This window comes from Dermacentor silvarum, chromosome 10 (assembly GCF_013339745.2).
Source record: "Dermacentor silvarum isolate Dsil-2018 chromosome 10, BIME_Dsil_1.4, whole genome shotgun sequence".
In the NCBI taxonomy this organism is placed as follows: Eukaryota; Metazoa; Arthropoda; class Arachnida; order Ixodida; family Ixodidae; genus Dermacentor; species Dermacentor silvarum.
The window spans coordinates 65,843,226-65,863,549 of record NC_051163.1 but is presented as its reverse complement, the minus strand read 5'-3'; the positions used below and the strand labels follow the sequence as shown (position 1 = coordinate 65,863,549).

Here is a 20,324-nt window from a genome sequence, read left to right as displayed (position 1 = left end):
CGCAGTTGTAAAATCGAAGACATCCAGTACTCAAGGCCAAACATTTTCCCTATAATCTCTGTACCTGGCATCAATTTCCAGAAATAATACACCGGACTCAATATCTGCCGCTAAATGCATTGTTTCGGCACTGTAGAAAAGGTAAGCAAAGAAAAAAAAATGCTACGGGTTTATTTCACAGCAGATCCATAGAGTCAGTATTTCTTGAAATTGGCCGGAAAATAGCGTGCTAGCGATGTACTAGCAGGAATGGTTAGACTATGAAACTGATTACCAGTCGAACAACAATGACCAAATCTATTTTGCGTGCAGCGAAAGAAAAGCACAATGAATATAAAAAATAGGAACGCGTCAAAACAAAAACGCTTGAAGAGAGGTACGTACCATAAAGAAGGGGAAGAATCCGTTTATAAACGAGACAGGACGTAAGGGGAAAAAAGTATGCTACAGGTGTTATGCGGATTAATATTCGCAAATGTGATACACTGTACGCGCAACCCGAGCGCAGCTGACAAGACGAACTCGACATTCGAATGCGGAGACGAATGAATGGAGGCCACCTACAGCGCCGTGAATATTCGCTGACGGTAATGGAGGAACAAGAAAGACAAAACGCGGCCTTTTTAACGCGACGAGCGCTTGCGCTGCGTGTCGTTCGCCAAAGCTCGCGCTAGGTGAGAAAGAATACTTGAAATACTTCTTCAAATGCTTCAAATACTTCAAAGTATACTGAATACTTCAAAGGAGCCAGGTTGCCTTCTAACTTGTGCTCGAGACAATTACCAATCAAACAACCACTCAACACTCACGAACACTCATTATAGTGTCCGTTCACGAACAAAGAAAGCGAATCATCGTTGAACGATGAAAACAAACGTATAGCCGCTCGCCTCGAACCATCCACACGATTGTCTCCGCAATAACGAAATTTCGTTATACACGGATTTCACTACTATACAGGGCGTCACGTTGACCACAACAAGGCTTGGCGAGCAAGGGCCAGGAAATGTTTTCGGAAAGGGTGTGGCGTCCATTTTGAAATATTTCTATTCACCTATTTTTTGCGTGTGCATCGAGAACATCGCTGACATATTGCTAACATGAACATACAATGCATATATTGAGACGTACGTACAATATAATGGCACATATGTAAGGAATGTGTGTAAGCGGCGATAATTTCGGGGGTGTCAGAACCCACCCTAATAACTATCCCCCTGGTTACGGGTCAGGTGACGAGTCTTAAAGGTATCTCGAAGAAACGAACACGAAACGAAAATCACAGTGAAACGTAGAAATGTACCGGTTGACTTGAGCGCTAATGTTTGCTTTTTTGTGCATGTGCTTATTTTTGTTTTTGTTTACCATGAACATAAAGTGGTCTATCTTGTCGGCCGATATACCACCGTTTACATTAAACGCCCCTGTCACCTCCTCTGTTCAGATATCCGCGTCCATTCGTGAAGCTGCTTTTGACAAATGCGACAAATATAATTGTGCAACGTTATCACAGATGTGGTGATATCTTATGCAGTCGACTAACAGCGATTTTGGGCGGGATTATTCGCAATTCCGGTTCATTGAAACTTCAGTTGACAGTCTAAAATTTCATTGAAGTTTAAGGGCGGTTGAATACTGAAGCTTTCAAATCAAATTAGAAAATTTCATGGTATTGAAAGACAAGTTCAGGTTACCATAAGTGCGGTCCCACCTAAGAATAAAAATAAAAATAATAGCAACAATATTTGACATAAATGGAGATTAAAAAAAAAATCCGCAGACAACATAAGCACAAAACATCATTGATTAGGAAACTCAAAGTTATCGTGCAAAAAAAGAAAATAAAAAATATATATCCACACGGTATACATTATATATATATATATATATATATATATATATATATATATATATTGCCGTCCATTGCACGGCAATAACGCCATCAGAAGCATAGGTCTTCGGAACAGTGGTGGCAGAAGTGGTGAAGCTTTTCCGAAAGGGATAGTTAAATAACGACCCCCCCCCCCCCCTCCCTAAACTAATAGTCATTAATACCCCGCATAGTGGGTCACAGTTTAATACTTGAAATATTCGAATGTCAAATTCTAACATTCGCACAACCCTACTGCACCGATGAACTCATGCAATCGACCCATTTCTGCGTATTCATTATTTTCTTGCATTTCATGGGAAAAGCACTGTCACATATTGCCGCTTCTGTGGGCCAATAGGAGAAAATTCTGTTTTGAAGTTTCACGTGGGCGTTCAAAGAAGCCCACTAGTTCAGGTCCATCTTTTAGAACACGTGACAACTTCAGCTGCCTACATGCAAAACACGTTTCGCAAAGTTGTCACTATAGCTCGCACGCCTTTAACCGACTCTGCTGGGACTTGAGCAGGGGTAGGCAAATAAATAAATAAATCACAGTCGAACTCGGTTATAACGAACAGGCTTATGGGCTGCGAATGGTCTGATTTTTCGGATAACTCGCCTACAACGAACTTAATGAACTTTTGTGATTCGTTCGTTATATATTCCAGATTCGTTATCTCTAGCGGAGGAGAGAATCAAGGAAGGAATCTATTCATCCAACACCATACTTCGCTTAGTAAGCAGTAATCTTTGCCTGTGCATTGAACGGTATTTTCAGGATCACTAAGAGTGGCTAGTGCAGACATGATCCAATACATGATCCAATAGATAGCGCAGACCTGATCCAATCTGCTTCCTTTAGTGTCGGCACAGTACTGGTGTCAAATGTAGACCACAGACAGTGCATTTTGAAGCGTCAGGCGAAGCTTCCCTTCGCATTCAAGGGCTCGATGGTGCTGGCAGCGCATGCCGAACGTTCGGTGTGTCCAGTTCGTTATGAGGGGAGTTACTTAACGTGAATAATCGCTTAATAAGTTTCACGTGTGCGATATAGATGATGATTCGCTTTGTCCGGGTTCGTTATATCTGGGTTCAACTACACACGCATGTTCGCACACGATGACCTATTCTGTACCGAACGACGTTAAGTTTAGCTGCGATAACCGAAAACGGCGAATCTGCAATCGCGAGGAACTTGGGACGGACGCGATACGACTGCCCAATCTTGGACCACAGCACTGTCTCGACCTTGACCACACAGACTCGATTAGCCAATTCTGACAACACGAGAAAGTGGCAACGTCACGACGTTCTTCGAAGCAAAACGCCGAAGTGAGGACATATGTCGTGTCTCCGGATCTCCTGTTGATATAGAATTTCGAATCCCGACTGTTTAAGAACGTTTAAGATACCGATATAGTTTCATCCCACCCCCCCTCCCCCTCTTGGAGCCCGGCCTGTCGTTTCAATTAGAGATCATGAAAAAGCTCGCACACACTAATGCGATGTGTAAGTGGACGACTTGGCGATGGAAGCGAACGGAGCTCGTTGAGACGCAGCTGCGTTTGCGGATGATATCCACAGCATAATACGCAAAGATATATAAATAAACGAAAGCGAGGGGGGAAAAAAAAGCGAGAGGAGGCAGCGAGAAGAGAGGAGGGCGGAAGGGGGGGAGGGGGCGTAAAGTCGACCGGCGATTCAAAGAGCGACCGCATCAAGACCCGGAGATCAAACGTCAAAATAATCCGCTCCATTGTATACAAAATATAGAGTCGAGGCGTGACTCACTATATACGCATAACAGCCGCGTGCTCGCAAACGAGCTCTCGGCAAGAACACTTGCCGATACTGAATGCCGGAAGAGAAGATCGTTGCAAGCACACAGGTGTGGAAAAGAAAGAAAGAAAGAAAAAAATACATATCCGATTTTCCGGTGGACGCCGCTTTGTGATTTTCCTCGGTTTATCCTTTCGTTATTTCTTTTATTTTGCCAAGAGGCAACAAGACGTTTCGCACATTCGCGTATATACACTCGGAGATGCCCAACAAAGAACGCTACCGGGTGTCAGTATATGAAGTTCTCCTTTTGAATGAAGCGGCGAAGATTTAATTTTTCTTGTTGCTTTCGAAAGAGGTCGCGGGATCGAATCCCGGCCGCGGCGGCCTCATTTCGATAGGGGCGAAACGCAAGAACGCCGGTGTACCGTGCATTGAGTGCACGTTAAAGAAACCCAGGTGGTCAAAATTAATCCGGAGTCCCCCCTCCCACTACGGCGTGCCTCATAATCAGGTCGTGGTATTGGCACGTAAAATATCAGAATCTAATCTAAAAAAAAATTAAATTGTCGTTTTCGAACCATGTTTCGTGGGAATTCGATTTTCAGCCAGCGCACCATGCAGCTAGGGCCGCGCGAAAAGCAGGGGGAGACCAGGATCGACGCGATGCTGTCCAGAATTTAAAGCTCGATAGTCCAAGCTGCCAAGTTTCGGTAAACGCTTCCGTCTAAAGAACGACAGTCTAGTTCTTCAGTCTGTATATAGTGTTCATCCCGGATCTCAATGACCAATAGAAAGACTAAACAACACTGCAGCCCGACTAAACAAGACTAAAAAAAAATAAAATTTATTTCGAGTTTTTACGGGCCAAAACTCCGATCCGATTATGAGGCACGCCGTAGTTGCGGACTCCGGATTAACTTCGACCACCTGGGGGTCTTCTTTAACGTGCCCCAAATTTTGCCCTCCCATCGAAATTCGGCCGCGACGGCCGGGATCTGATCCCGCGGCCTCGTGCTTAGCAACTAAACGGGACCAGACAGACACAAATCGAAACCGCGGCCCGAGCCTCGAAAGCCGATTGTCGCACGACGACGGGCAAGCCTTTCCCGATCGACAGGCAATCGTGGCGCCCGTTTCCCGAAGCCTACCTCTCAAAACTCGAGGTTGCACCCGTAATTCCTCTTTCCTTCGTGTTTTTTTTTTTCTTTCAAAACTGCGATTACGAAACTGCGATTACGGTTGCTTATAAATAAACACGGGGGTATAGGCCACAATCGCATCGGGTTCCGGTCGTTTCTAGAAACTCCCATCGCGCGCCCACCTTCAACCATCGCCGGAGGTAAGCGCTTCCAAACCCCCCACCGTTGCGGATTGTCTCGCCTTCCGGCGATGGGGGCCGGTCCTTTCAAAACACGGCACCCGGTCAGTCCATCCGTGTTTACGCTTCCATCGTTTATTATCAATTTTCTTTCGCCCCCGCTCGAGACGCGCTCGAAACGAGAGCCGAAACGAGTGTGAAGAGAACGTCTCGGCAACGGGAAAGTGTGCGGAGAAAACGCGCCGATTACTGGAACCGCGCGGTCGGCGCCTGCTGAACTCGGGTCTGCGCCGCTGCGTTTTCTTAGCGCTACAGCCCACTTGCGTCGCTTCAACCAGTTGTCTCGTATCGTTGCTTGACGCCACCGAAGGCGATCGGAAAACGTAACGTAACGCGACGGATAGCCGAGTCTAGTGCTCGGTTTCGCCGCCGACGCCGATGCGAGTTCGAGTGTGGCGTTGTGTGCGTGTGTGCGTGCGTGAGTGCGTTGGGCGAGGGAGAGCGAGCGCGCGCGCGCGCGTTGCACAGCGCCGTCGTCGTCGTCGGCGAGTCGAGCTCGAACCCCGAGCGGGCGCCGAAGAAAGGGAGGCTGGGTGAAGACTCCGCGGTCTCGCGCCGCGACCCAAGAAGGGCCGCGCCGTTCGGCTCGCGTGCGGAACTGTAATTTCGGCCGTGGCCGAGACCCGACTCCGGGCTCGCCGGCAAGCTCACTCACCTCTGGCCCCGGCGGCGCGAGAGTCCAGGTCAGGGCGGTCCTGGCTCGGAGCGCAGGCGGTCGGACGCCATCGCTGGCACGGGTTCCCCCCGCTCCTCACCCTGACAGCTCGGTCGCCATGGCAACGCCCGCGAGAGAGCACAAAAACTGCGACGACGGCGGCGGCGGCACCTTGCTTTCTCGCGGGCTCACGCGAGAACAGCTGCCGATGCTAACGCCACCGCGCGGCGTCGACGCTGACGCTAGCGCCGCCGCCGCCACAACTTTCTCCGACGAGCGCCTTGTCCTTCAGCTGTTTCCCCTTCTGTCGATCCCTGGTTTCCAGCGACGTCGGGAGGTGTCGCTGAAAAGCCCGCTAGAACAACAGTGTTTCCAGACAGAGCCGCGGTCCGAGCTGGAGCCCGGGGCTGCCCGCCGAGCTGGCTGCCGTGTGCGACATGCCGTCTGTCCTGCGAATGCTTCGTGCGTGAAATTCCGCTATCGATTGATTTTAAGACTCTTGAGCCGGGCATTGTGCAGGTAAATGTTTGCATTTTTACCGCTGAAGCTATAGCGAACTGGAAAGAGAGCTACTTCGACAAAATCTCCCGAGCATCGGATCTCGATTGAAGCTCGCGTTCTTCGAGATATAGCAACAACCGCAGCGGGAAACGGCTCCTTTCAGTTTCATTTCTGAATACGTACCGTGACTGTCGACCCTGTTGTTGCTCAACGTCTGTTCTTTCTTTTTTTCGATTTTGGATAAAAAGATCGCATTCAAAATTGGGAACCACCATTGTCGACAAATGCCGCTGTCGAAAGGCAGCAACAAAACAATGTGCTCTTTTCAAGCAGCGACCTTTCGAAGCAAGTTCAGGTAAGCTGTCGTGGCGCGAAGTTAGAAGTTGCCTACTGTTATCTCCGTCGCAGTATACGAAGCTTCAAAGCTGCGGTCAGATTTCCTATATAATGTCAGAAGCAGTATAATAGGATAAAGAAAATGTAATAACAAAAAAGTATAAAAAGGCAAGGAGGGCGGATGGAACTTGCATGCTCTAATTCGCAACCCTGGGCCGGCGAGGAGGCAATGGGTGGCGAAACAAGGAGGGAGGGTGACGTTGACAAGAACACGTGGTACGAGCATGCGTCAATATATCAGCATTCTCAAAGCGTTAAATTCAGTCCGGCGTTGTACCGAGATTGTAGGAAGGACAGGACTGTTATGACAAAGCATCTCGGGCGGCGCAAAGGGCCTAAAATCAAATTCAAAACAATGCACCAATACAGCAATCCGCCTTTGTACTGTCTTGTCAAACGCTTGTCAAACCATCTCCTGTACAAAAATAAATAAATAGTACAAATGCTTTTATCACTTCAACCTGTGCTTTGCTTTCCGCAGTTTCGTCACGAGCATATACAATCGATCATCCATTATGCAATGCACAATTTTGCCTCAGAATAGGAATGCACATGTGCAACTCTTCCAGGAATCGTCTCTGATACACTAAGTCAACTCTTCGTGTCAAAATTCTAGCAATTGGACGGTAAGCAAAATGTGGTTGATATGCTTTCCTACCAATCAAGTTAAGACAGTGTTCCTTGTACCGTAGCGTAGTGTACCACTGCTCCACCACGCCCTGTAAAGGGTGCACGTTGCCTCACCGTCGTGTACTGCGGCGAAACCCACAACGCCAGGCAAAAACCAAAACAAAACTGAAGTAACTGCGGAAGGCTAACGGAGCCACGCCAAAAGCGATCAGGAATCCGGAAGCTCGGGCCAAATTGCGCGCCGCGTTGCTCAGGAAAACCGCTCAGTGCCGATATCGAGGCCTCCCACGTTCTGTACGAGGCGCTCCCAGCGTTCCCAAAGGCCAGCTTTAGCAATAGAAAAAAAAATGTAGAAAAAAATGTTTAAAAAAAATGGTGGGGGTTTAGAAGGACTGGGTGCAGGGGATACGGCAGCACGACCGAACGCGGGGAAATGAGAAAGAAACGAATCCACCGCGAACTAGCTTCCCCGCCTACAGACGCTTCGGAAAAGATTACAAAACAACGCTAAGAGGTCGTTTTACGTCTCGTTTGACAGACGGGCAAACGCGGCCTTGTCATTGTGACGTAGGCGCAGCTGCGCCTGTCAAAAGAGCGGGACCAAGCGCCGGAGCGCGCCGCCGAGTGCGGGCGGGCACCGCCCACTACAACCTCGCGTTCCAACTGCGGCGGCTCTCCGGGATCACTGCCCGGGGCTCGTCGAGGTGGCGCCACTAGCCGATGCCTGGCGGGCGGCACAACGCGCGGATTTTGAACTTTCTTTCGTTCTCGATGTGAATCGAGCGATTGAGAGTGCGTGAGTGCATGAGGAAAGTGAGTTACATGAGGAAAGTGGCAGCCTCAATTTCTCGACTGGATTCTAGGATGTGCGTTTTTCTACAGTTACTATTGCTGGGTTGCCACGTGGGTGGTATTTCCACACAGCCGGTTTTTCCCTTCACTGTACCAAGAACCAAGACGTAGGCGGCTAGATAGATAGATAGATAGATAGATAGATAGATAGATAGATAGATAGATAGATAGATAGATAGATAGATAGATAGATAGATAGATAGATAGATAGATAGATAGATAGATAGATAGATAGATAGATAGATAGATAGATAGATAGATAGATAGATACTGCTAAAGGAGCAAATGTTCGCCAAGAAATGTTTCGCATTTAAAAGCTCCCCTTTCTACCTCTACAACGTGATCGGCTTCCCATACTTCACACGCGTACACTTCATTCCACTTTGACGCTCCTAATGCTATCGCAAAAATATAGCATTATGAGTAACCATCAAGTCAATAATTACTTTGCAGATTCACTAATGTTCAATTAAGTCGTGGCATTTTGTAACTACAGCGATGATTCGCGCACGTTTAGCAGTTTACTGAACCAAAATATTTCACCCTATATATCTTGCTCGACATATGTCCTTAGGTCACAAGTTTTCCGGTGAGAACTTGAGCGTGTAGGCAAATTTTACGGAACACTGCATATAAGCGATTCAGCCATATTCAGTGTTTTGACTGGAAGCAGACAGCCTTTATTTTCTTGTTACGGAGCCTTTATGCTTAATGAAAAAAATGAGACATCTGTGCTGTGCGCGGACTCCGACTGGCGGGACCCTATGTGTTACTTTCAAGTCGAGACAAGTGTATTTTATTTAACCAGTAAGGAAAACCGATCACATGGAAGAGGTAGAGAAGGGAGCTTTTTAAGAGCGTATATATATATATATATATATATATATATATATATATATATATATATATATAACCTCCTCTCTCTACTTCTACCACGTGATCGGCTTCCCATACTTCGCACGCGTAAACTTTTTTTTTTAACTTTCACGCTCCTAATGCTAACGCAAAAATAGAGCATTATGAGTGACCATCTAGTCAATAATTACTGTGCAGATTCACCAATGTTCAATTAGGTCATGGCATTTTGTATCTACAATGATGGCGGCCTTCGATTCGTGATTCGCTCACGTTTAACAGTTCATTAAACCAAAATATTTCGCCCTATATATCTTGCTCGACGTGTCCTTAGGTCACAAGTTTTCCGGTGAGAACGTGAGCGTATAGGAAATGTTACCGAACACTACATATAAGCGTTTATGCCAAATTCAGTGTTTTGACTGGAAGCAGACAGCCTTTATTTTCTTGTTACGAAGCCTTTATGCTCAATGAAAAAATGAGACATCTGTGTTGTGCACGGACTCCAACCAGCGGGAGTTTTTCAGGTTCAAGTCGAGACAAGTGTATTTTCTTTAACCATTAAGGAAAAAAAATCACAGCATATCCACGGGGTGAATGATGATGAGTGGGCGAAGCTCCGGAGGGAATCATCGGATCTCCCGCTTAAGGGGACGCTAGCACAAACGCGTTAGAGACGTGCAGTACTCTCTAGTAAGGGGGAGCGGCCACAGCGTCTTACGCAGCCATTTACACATGCCGGAACGTGCACCGCGTTTGCCGACGCCATCACATGACTGCTGAGAGAGTATACCCCCCGTATTCATAAACGCTCCTCGACTTGAACTTGACTTGCCACCGCCTTGGGCAGCGCGTTCGAAACGCGTTGAAGGTAAGGCGGAGAGGCCACAGCGTCTTACACCAGCTTCTTACATGGGCCGTAACGCGCTAGCACAAACGCGTTAGAAACGCGCTAGAAACGCGGCCTTTCGTTAATGTTGGGTATTTATTGTCATCGTGGTGCTTGTGTCTATGTGTGCTTCGTGGCGTAGTGGGCTAACGCCGCGCGCTCGGAAGCGAGGGGTCCCTGGTTCGATTCCGCGCTACGGACACAACTTCGGAATTTTTTTTCTCATTTTTCTCAGACTGGTTACACACTACTACTACGACGAGGGACGAACGGGTGCCGCTTTAAGGAGCTTCGCCCCTAAAATTCGGCAGCATGTTACACTCCTGTAACACGTGAAGGCGAAAAGCCTGCTGTACAATTGGGAATGCATTAAAGGGCCCCTAAACCACCCAGAGCTCGAAATTTAGTTGGGGTGTTGCAGTTGCGCACGAATCTTCAGCGAACACGTAGCCGCGAGAATTTTTCGAAATGGTGCCGTAATAGCGGAGTTACACGGGTTTGATGATCGAAACACGGCCCTCGCTCGTTTCACTCTTTCCTTCGCTGCTCTCCTCGTCGGCTGGTCGTTCCACCTCGCCGAGGGCTCCTCCAAATGTCACGTGACATACGTAATCGCCAACGCGCTTTTCAAAACACTGTCCACTTCCGGTTAAGGCACGTCCGCACTAGCGGTAAACATACCGACGGCGAACCGGCCTCCAGTGCCGTAGAACGTCTGCCGCCCGCGAGGTACGTGTTCAAAGTAGACGGCAGTTCGGCCGGCACACCGCACGGCTGACGGGCCAGTCGACGACCGCGAAGCTGCGCGCCTCCGCCACCGTCGACGAAAACATCGGCTGCAGCTTCTGGTCCAAGTAAAATAATTTCCGCTAGATAAAGCGATGCATAAATTATACATTTCATGAAAACGATATCCACTGTCAAACGTTAAACACGAACGAGAGCTCCGATACTTGTCGAGCTCAGCTGCAGTGCACGACTACCAACGGCAGACGACCGGCTCGGCTGTGCTCGCATCGCAGTCGACGGCGTATTTTCTTCTATGTGTTCAATTATTGCGAAGAGTGACACCAACGGTAAGAAAATATTGCGGCTTGTGAGCGTCGGCTATTTATTCCGAAGCGCCGTTCGCTTTAGCTTTGAAGTGACCGGAGAAGGCCTAACGACGATATCGGCGCCGTCGAGCGATAGGCGGTGGTGAGGCTGCCGCACAAATGGGTCTAGAAAGGCAAACACTGTCGCTCTCTGTTCGCGCAGCTAATCAGACCGCAAAGCACGACTGTGTTAGAACGCGAGCGAATTCGCACTTGCGTTGCGGGCTGTAATTACCGATTCGCAAGGGCGCACAAGCGAGCAACACGACGAGGAAGGTCAGGGAGCTCGCGTCTTGCTCGCTGGCAGACTAACCGGAAGTCGTAGGTTCTTGCTCGACCAATCGACATCGTCGCCCCCGTTGACACCACCCATGGAGGAAGGAAAGTTTCCTTCCTCCATGACACCACCAGATGCACCCTGGTGACATGACGACGACCGCTGACTACCGACGACTACCGGAAAGGCTCGGAGAGGAGCACGGCATTGTTTTTATTGCGATAGCAATTATATGGACACTCAAAGAGGATTTCTGCCGTCGCTGTCGCCGTGAGGTTCTGTATGACGTCAACGGCGATGAAATCGTCGCCGCGCGCCGGACGCTGTATGTGCGAGTGAAAGAGCGCGAGGGACGCGCGCTTTCACGGGGAGCGAACGCACGGCGGAGAACAAACGCGCGTTCTGGGCCGTGCTCCCTGAAGGGCTGTCTCCTCAAACTCGGTGTCCACAACACCTTTGAGGAACTCACAGAAGCCACCTTTATGGCACAAATATCCCGTCTATCTAACTCAGCCGCTGGCCGGGCTCTATTATCCCAATTAAGCCTAACCGCAATTACACACCCTACCGAGGGGGTCCCCCTTTCTTCTATCCTCCGCTCTAACCTCAACATACCTCCCATCCCCAAGAACATGCACCCTGAGCGAGATGGGAACCGCAGAATAGCAAGGGCTCGGGCCCTCCACAGACAGTACAGCGAGGACCATGATGTGGTCTACGTGGACGCAGCAGAGTATACGTCAGGCTCCCGTATGGCCCTGGCGGTAGCCGACAATCAGGCAAAGCTTCTAACCTCCAGCTCAATCATCACCAATTCCACCACAGAGGCAGAAGAGGCAGCCATCGCGCTTGCTCTCATCTCTACATCTGCCACCAAAATTATCACTGACTTCAAATCTGCCATTGTAAACTATGCCAACGGCTACATATCCCGCACCGCTGCTTGCTTACTACGCTTCTGGCAGCCCCGGCACCCCATAACCCTCATCTGGACGCCAGCACATGCCGGCCTCCCTGGCAATGAGGAGGCTCATTCCCTAGCCCGAGGTCTTACATTCCGGGCAGGAGGAGTCGAGCCCCCTCTACGGGCCAGGGAGCGCCTGCTTTCTTTCAGTGATATCCTTTCGTACTACCGGGACGAACGAAGGGAATACACACCCCCAGCCCCATCCCTCACCATAGCGCAGGCCGCACACTGGCGTCGACTACAAACTCGGACTGCCCCATACCCCTTGCTGCTACATGCACGATACCCAGACCAATTCCCCTCCTCATGCAAACTTTGCAGTAAACCAGGAGACTTCCTACACACCCTCCTCACATGCCCCACCTTGAAGGGCTGTAGAATTAAGCGTCTCTTTCCTCCTTTACAATCACCATATATATATATATATATATATATATATATATATATATATTGTAGTGAAGACGAATGCCCGGCGCTGCAGCCACATCGCCAGTCATCCGGGAAGCGCGAGCTCGAGATTGCCGGAGCCGCTCTGGTTGAGACACGCTGCCAAACGAATACCCAGCACCTCCACCAGAATCTAATGTGAACACAGTACGAGAGAGCAGCGGGCAGCGTTGGCAGCGTTGGCAGCGTGTCTCAACCAGAGCGGCTCCGGCAATCTCGAGCTCGCGCTTCCCGGATGACTGGCGATGTGGCTGCAGCGCCGGGCATTCGTCTTCACTACAATATATATATATATATATATATATATATATATATATATATATATATATATATATAGAGAGAGAGAGAGAGAGCAAACGCGACTTCTTCCGTCGAGCGAAAGGCCGTGGGGGGACGCGAGGGAGGGAGAGGAGGCGACGTTTAGCTGCGGCACCAAATGCGTATTTATATAAAAACTTTGCGAGGCGAGAAGGTGGTAAATACTAGGGAGCCTACATGCAAGCACTGTTTACTTGAAATCTTTACAAAATATCGGAGGTTTTTATAGAGGCCCATTAAAGAACCCCCGGTGGGTAAAATTATTCTTGAGACCCCCCCATTACAGCGTGCCTCATAATGATTTCGTGGTTTTGGCACGCGAAACGCCCGAATTTATTTATTGTACTGTGCGTTCACTCGCGATCAGCAAGAACGAGCTCAAGAATTATTTCCCTTTTCCAAACACTACAACTTAAATTACTAGTTGTGCAGGTAACGAATGGGGCCGCGAGCTGCTATTGTGTCGTAGCCATGCGTACTTAATGCAAGCCGCGGTCGTCGCGTGCGTCGGTAAGCGTCAGTTCGGAAAGCAGCCGCTCGAGGCGTGCGCGTTATGTTTGTTGCTTGGTCATGTTTTCTAGGTTCACAATATCCGAGCATGCTTTAAGGTAATTGTCACCTCGCACGTTCTTCCTGCGTCACTCTTTCTGCCAAGAGTCATCGTAGCCGGCCATCGGTGCGAGCTTACTTTATAGCTGCGGCGGGGGCATTCGCCCGACGAGAAACTAGATTTGCTTTGATGAGGCATGCATCGCTAATGCTTGCGCTCGTGCTGCTGGCCCCAAGGTGATTCTCGTTCGTATAGTGGCATGCTTATTGGTGCCTGATGTATGTGCTTCTTTCTGTGCTCACAGTGCTGATGACACTCCCCGGGAGCCAAAATGAGAGTAGCCGTGCGTGCGCGCCCAGCTACCAACCAAACCAATAGCAATCGTCACCGTCTCTGCACATCTCTGCAAGCATGCATGACCGCTTTGTGACTGCATCATAGAGAAATAAATAAGACTAAATTACTGAACTCGGTGTATACCTCTAATTCGACGTTGTATATACGATCTTGTCGGATACCTGCGACATGTCACTTCGATTTCACTGTCACATCACCGTCGACAATTTGTTCAACAGCATACACGTGTGGAAGCAGACGCTCCCCTTTCTTGAGGTTGCCGCCTCGCAAAAGGCTGTCGGCGTCGGCCACCTTCTTGATACCGCATTGCAATGTTTGCATCGCTGTTCCGAAAGCAGGCGATCTGCCGCCGTCGAAAACGGATCACCGTGAGCACGATCAGCGAAGGAAAGCGCGGGCGGAGACTGCGCCGCGGCGCGACTGCGCTGCTTGACATTTCCACATTGGGGGCGCTGTCAGGAGGCGCGGTAGCGCCGTCTGGCGATGATTTTATCGTCTATAGAGCCCTTGGAGCGTCGCCATTGGCCGAATATGACGCAACCTGTGCAGGCCCCTACGAACTGGAGGAAAATGACGACACCTGAGCGGACTCGACGATTGGATGAAAATGGCGTTACCCCGAGAGACCGAAGGGGTTAAAAGCGAAAGACAGATCGAGAAGAGAGTCGGTCTTCTTGCCGTGGCCGCAGCGTCCGATTTGCTGCCTGCCGTTTATAACGATGGCTCTTTTACTGTATACTTGCTTTGTTCTAATCCTGTAAATAATGTAAATAAACCTCCAGTTCTCCAAGTCCACCTCAACGTCGCCCAACTCCCGCACTCAACGGCAAGATCTAATAACTGGATGGCAGCGGTGAGATGGCACCTGGCAGCCAACAGGAAACTTAATAGTTGGCTGTTGGTCTTACCTGCTGGTCTTCTTGAAAAATTTGAATGCGTGTCAAATAATAAATTTCTATCATGCAAAGTTTATATAAGGCGTAATGCCACATTATTTTCTTTTCACTTATTCGTACTTTTGCATGCAGTACGTAACGCAAAGAGCTCGCTTGATCCTCCTCCTCCGCTCCCTCAACTTCGGGCCCGCGGCTCTTCGCTGACGTTTCGCCTGGGCTTCGGAAGCTCTCACGCTAGAAGCGGCACGTCGCTGACGAGCCCTTTCCCGAGCGGGTTCATTCTGGGTGTATTTCCATGGAATTTCTTCCAAATAAATCTGTCCGTTACGAAATACAATGAATGTCTCATACCCCCTTAAGCAATGGCTCATACCCCCGTAAACACAGCCTCCCCATTAAGACGACAGAAGAGAAGGTAAATTCTACGCTGGAATGATGAGCGGAAACGCAGCCAGCTGCGAAAGAAGATGACGACGCTCGAGCCAGTGCTGATGATGATAATTTTGTGCGCACATGAACGCCACCGAAATCTGTGAGTTATAACAAGCTTCGCTTGAAAAAAAGAGTCGTACTTGCGGCAAGGCTTTATCTTCAGCTGCGCCACGGAACATACGATAGTACATGAGTTAATGTCGAAGTCTTTTTTTTTTTTCTTTTTCAATGTTCGCGTAGAACACATCAAGATAAAATTGCGTCCAAACAATCAATAACGCAACTCGCCAGTCTGACTTCTTACGTGTTCAGTAATTTGCATTACAGGGAACACATAATCCCCTGTTCTTTTAGCGTTGCTGTAAGCGCCGAGATATGAAGTGCCAAAAAAGTTGTAAGCGGGAAAACACGCATTTCCCAAACATGATTCCAAACATCTGACAAATGACAATTTCCGAATGTAACACGGTGTACACGCACAGAAAAGCGTACATCAATAACACGTACGTATACCTCTGGCCAATGCCTTGCGACTTGAGGTAAATAAATGAACTTTTGAAGACCTGACTTGAATGAATGACACAGCGTTATTTACGCTTCCTCCTTAGAACTCTTACAATATAGACTTTTCAGCTACAGAATATGCATGAATAGTTGGCGTATCAAATCGTACACGGCCAAGACACTGCGGTGAAGCAGTTCGCGCAGGAATAGGTGCGCGACATCGCGGAAGTAGAGGGAACTAACAAACGCGCAAGCATAGCCAACGTTACTAGATTAGCATAGCTCCCTCCCGGCTCCGCCTGTCAAGCGGAATAAATAAGTTTTCCCGTCTCATTGACTTCCATTCCGGGTAACAGACAAGCATCCTATAGCAGACGTATATGGAAGACGAAGATCCTATAGGGAACAACGGAATGAATAGCACAATAGAGGACTTAAAGTGCGTAAGCTCGTCAGCTCGAAAGATACTGCATATTAAATTTAGCGGTAACTGCGACCTCGATCAGCACTTCACAGCGTTTTTTTACTATACCAGACCTGTTAAAATATTGGAATTTACCATCCCGAAACTACTCAGCGCACGGGTAATGGGGGACGCCGTATAAAGTGGAGGGCTTCGAAGTAATTTTCACCACCTGGGATTCTTTAAAGGGACACTAAAGGGGGAATTATATTAATCTGCTAGAATTAGGAGACTATGATGCTTTAGCAATGACGCCTCCTTACCATTTGATAGGCGGACAATCATCTAATGACAGGAATTTTCGAGTTTATCCCACTATCTGCGACCGCTCTATCGCACCACCACCACTCCGTGTTCACGTGATCACCTGATTCAACCAGGCGCGAGTATTGTGCAATCTTGTAACCATCAGCTGTGTCCTCAACTGACACGTCTTAATACTACAACTGAGCGGCGGTAATGCAATAACTGTAATATGGCCCCCATGTCATTCGACGATTATCCAACGACATCACTTTATTACGACCACTTTTATACAGATAAATGTGGCGGAGAGCAGTGCACAATCCAGTGCGCTCGCCGCAACTCCCCCAGTCACGTGCCTCTGTGCGTCACAGCGCTCCGCTACCCACTCCGTCGACCTCAGCCCGACTTCGCCGAAGAACGCTTTGATGTGCATAATGCTCTGTTTATTATGATATCATATTAAAACACTTAATAGAGCACGTATCATGCACTGGTATCAGTATCAACCAACCCACGCGTTCACATTGGCTTCGAGATCGGCCCGTCTCATAACTTGCTAACCATTTGCTGACTCCTAGAATTTTGGAACTACTGAGTGATATGTACAATGCTAACGCATTCAAGATTATGTAGAAATGATCGAAGATGATTATATAGGTAAGCGAATAGTTTACTTGGATGTGGGCAGGAGACATTAAGGGTAAGCTTTAGCACGGGCCCAACTCCGACGCGGCCTATTAAAATACATGTAAAACGCAGAAACGCTTTTCTGAGATAACCCCTGAACCGATTTTAATGAAATTTCTTGCACTTGAGAGACAAAGTTAAATTCTAGAGACTGTTGCAAGCGGAATTCCGAATTAGCGTCTGAATTTTTTAAAAGAATTCACAAAAATCGAAAGTCAGAGAAAATTATAAGCACGATGTTTACAAATTAATAGATCTGCATCAAGAACAGATATCGTGGTTCTGTAAACGGAATCCATTAGATCATTCAAAACGGACAAATTCGATATGTCAATTTATACCTTACGTGTATTCGTTACGTTGTGTACAAGGGTTCTGCAAAAGCTGTATTTCAATATTACTAAATGTTTTGAGATTCATATGTAACATACCAATTTTGTCCGCTTTAGATGTACTATTAAATGCAATTCACAGAATTGTGATATCGTTTTTCGTTGATGAGTTACAGAGTTGTGAACTTGATAGTTTCGTTTTCTGAAAATTGACATTTTCGTGCTTCCGAGTGTGAAAGATGCCCGCGAATACACACAAACTGCCTCGAGCGGACAGTCGCGCGGCAGTTTTGAGTGTATTCGCGGGCATCTTTCACGCTCGGAAAAACACTTTTATGTAGCACGTATTGAGCAACAGAAAGCTGTATCGGGAGTTTCTCATGTTGCTCTACAATCTTCTCACTGACACTTATCATCATACTACAATAATTGAGAAGATTATTAATTATTTAGGACTAATAACCTAATTAGGCGGAATACGAAAAATAATCTGAATATCTACAAGCGACGGCAAACAACATTACCTTAGTTCTGTCGAGGTACGTGGCATGTGCATATTTTTAAAGCTCGGCTAATGTTAAGTCAAACACCCTGTATATTTAAACATCTGTAAGCCACTGATTACCTATGCCACGTATGCGATGTAGATGCTTTAATATTCAACCGCCAGAGTTGCTCAAGTGAGCTGCTGTCTATACTTGACTGAAATATTTCTCAGAATGTCTGAAAATTACAGCGCGCCAAAAGTAATCAGTTGTTTCGTTCGCAGCGCGTGCCTTTTATCTTCAATCTTCTCAGTCTGTTAAACTTGCGAAACAGCATTAGTGCTCAACATCTGAAAGTTGTGCAATTTCACTGGTGCCGATCTTTACTGGAAGCACCGAGGCGCCAGTGCGATGCCATTACAGGTCCCTACACTGGGTGTTATAGCTTTGAAAGGCGCCAAAAAAGGTTGGCGCACCTGCGTGTAATGGCTTGCACTGACGTCATCGTAGCCGCCATGTTGGTGCACCAACACGATGACAATCTGGGTCCGTAACGTCACGTGAAAGCTTTCAATAAGATGGATTGGACTGAAGTGCTCGTAGTCGCCATGTTGGTGCCCCAAAACGGTGATAAAGTGTGTGTGTGACGTCACGTGAAAGCTATCAATAGTTAGAACACGGTCCGAGTAATTCAAGAGCAACGGTAAACCGTGCTATCGCAGTCAGTGCATGCTTCGCCCTTCGGGCGAATGTGCCAATGATTTCAGTTATCCGCGGTGCTTCGTGAAACAGTAACGAAGACACAAATGAAACAAAGGAACAGCCCGTCACATGTCAGCACTGTACATTGTTTTGAAGGGATGCAAACGTGGGCAGAGTGGTCACATCTTGTCTAAATTGAAACAACGATTTCATGCATACAGGCTGCCTAGAATATCGGCATTCTTAATCAACGACTTGAAGTACGTGAAGTGAAATTATCTACCCCAAGCGTTCGCTTAGGAAGCGGTGCACGGTCACTGGACAAAAAAAAAAAAAAGTTGCAGTGGCTTAGCTCGGCTATGCCAGGATATACGTAGCGTTAGCAAAGGTTCAGCTGATTATTCTGAGCTTATTCTTAAGATTATTCTTAAGATAAGATTATTCTTATGAATCAAGCTTCTCCGTTCTTCTGCGCTGTTGAGCAGCATTTGCGCTCTCCTTCTCCATGGCTATACCACACTGGCAAACGCCAGTCAGAAGCGCAGCGGCTCCAGCGCAGTGTCAGACGGCGACTGCACAGCGAGCGCGCGCCCGCGCCAGTGCGTCTACCACGGCTACGACGTCACTCCTCTGGAATGCGCAGACCGGCGGCGGTGAGTCGCGCGCGGCGGCGGCGGAGTGCGCGAGAGGTGCCGGCTCTGGTGGCTCCGGTGCGCAAGCCGTGTGACATCACTGATCCTTGCGCATGCGCAGCACGGCTCTTGATGTGCCGCGCGAAACAGGCTTGGCTAGGCCAGTGTAGCTAACGCTACAAAAAAAAGTGTGAGCGGTGCCTCCGCGCGACAAGCGCGGCTCGCTTGCGGCAGAATAATTCGGAACAGCTTTCACAAGAACTGGCTTCTACCGCTCTCGAGACTACCCGTGAGTGTAATTGTCCCTTATATTCGAAAAGACACAAACTCTTGTCATACTATGCCAATTTTGGTACATACCAAGCTAACGAAACGACCATGAGAGTACCAAGACGTAGGCGGCTGTTTCATGACCTACATGACACACTTGTCATGACGTATCACTTAAGTTCGTCGTACACTCTTGTCATACTTTGCCAATTTTGGTACATACCAAGTTAACGAAACGACCATGAGAACACCAAGACGTAGGCGACTAGATAGATAGATAGATAGATAGATAGATAGATAGATAGATAGATAGATAGATAGATAGATAGATAGATAGATAGATAGATAGATAGATACTCTTAAAGTGGCGAATGTTCGGCAAGAAATGCTTCACATAAAAAAAAAATTCGCGTTCCCTGCGTGACCACGGCATTCTGCGAAGGTATGTCCGAAATCATTGGTGAGGCTGTATTTATAGGAACGCCAGCGGGGAAACCTATGGACGAATAAATAGAATCCGACTCCGCAGCCAGTATCGACGCAGTCAGGTAGGAGCGCCTCAAAGTAGAAACACTTATGACGTCACAAGCGAGGGAGGTTGACCAGCTGTCCGGCATTCGCTTCTCGTCCATAGCGTGACCGCAGAAAGCGGGTCATCGTCTGGCGCGATCTTGTGCGGCGGGGATCAATGGACTGGGGGCATCCACCGCTCGGCACTATACCTGCGCTCTACCCGCGGGCTTGACAGGCGAACGTGACGTCATCGTCGTCATGCATCATTATATCATCATCATCACCATCCTATTTTTATGTCCACTGCAGGACGAAGGCTTCTCCCTGCGATCTCCAATTAC

At 48.1% G+C, this 20,324-nt stretch overlaps 1 protein-coding gene and 1 long non-coding RNA gene across 3 annotated transcripts in view; one reads left to right on the top strand and one right to left on the bottom strand.

The window, feature by feature from the left end:
* The window catches only part of LOC119465925 (regulator of G-protein signaling 20), a 148,347-nt gene that overhangs the window by 122,408 nt on the left and 5,615 nt on the right, over nucleotides 1-20,324 (bottom strand). The window contains exon 1 of one of the 2 annotated variants that reach the window (XM_037726402.2): nucleotides 5,689-5,840. The exons of the other annotated variant lie outside the window; for it this stretch is intronic. The gene's annotated coding sequence lies outside the window, so the exon portion shown is untranslated. Of the gene's footprint in view, nucleotides 1-5,688; nucleotides 5,841-20,324 lie in introns of those variants that run through there. 2 annotated transcript variants of the gene reach the window in all.
* Nucleotides 6,028-13,907, top strand: LOC125940612 (uncharacterized). The gene is made up of 3 exons (XR_007463805.1): nucleotides 6,028-6,207; nucleotides 7,067-7,211; nucleotides 13,769-13,907. It is a non-coding gene; the product is annotated as an uncharacterized LOC125940612 (long non-coding RNA).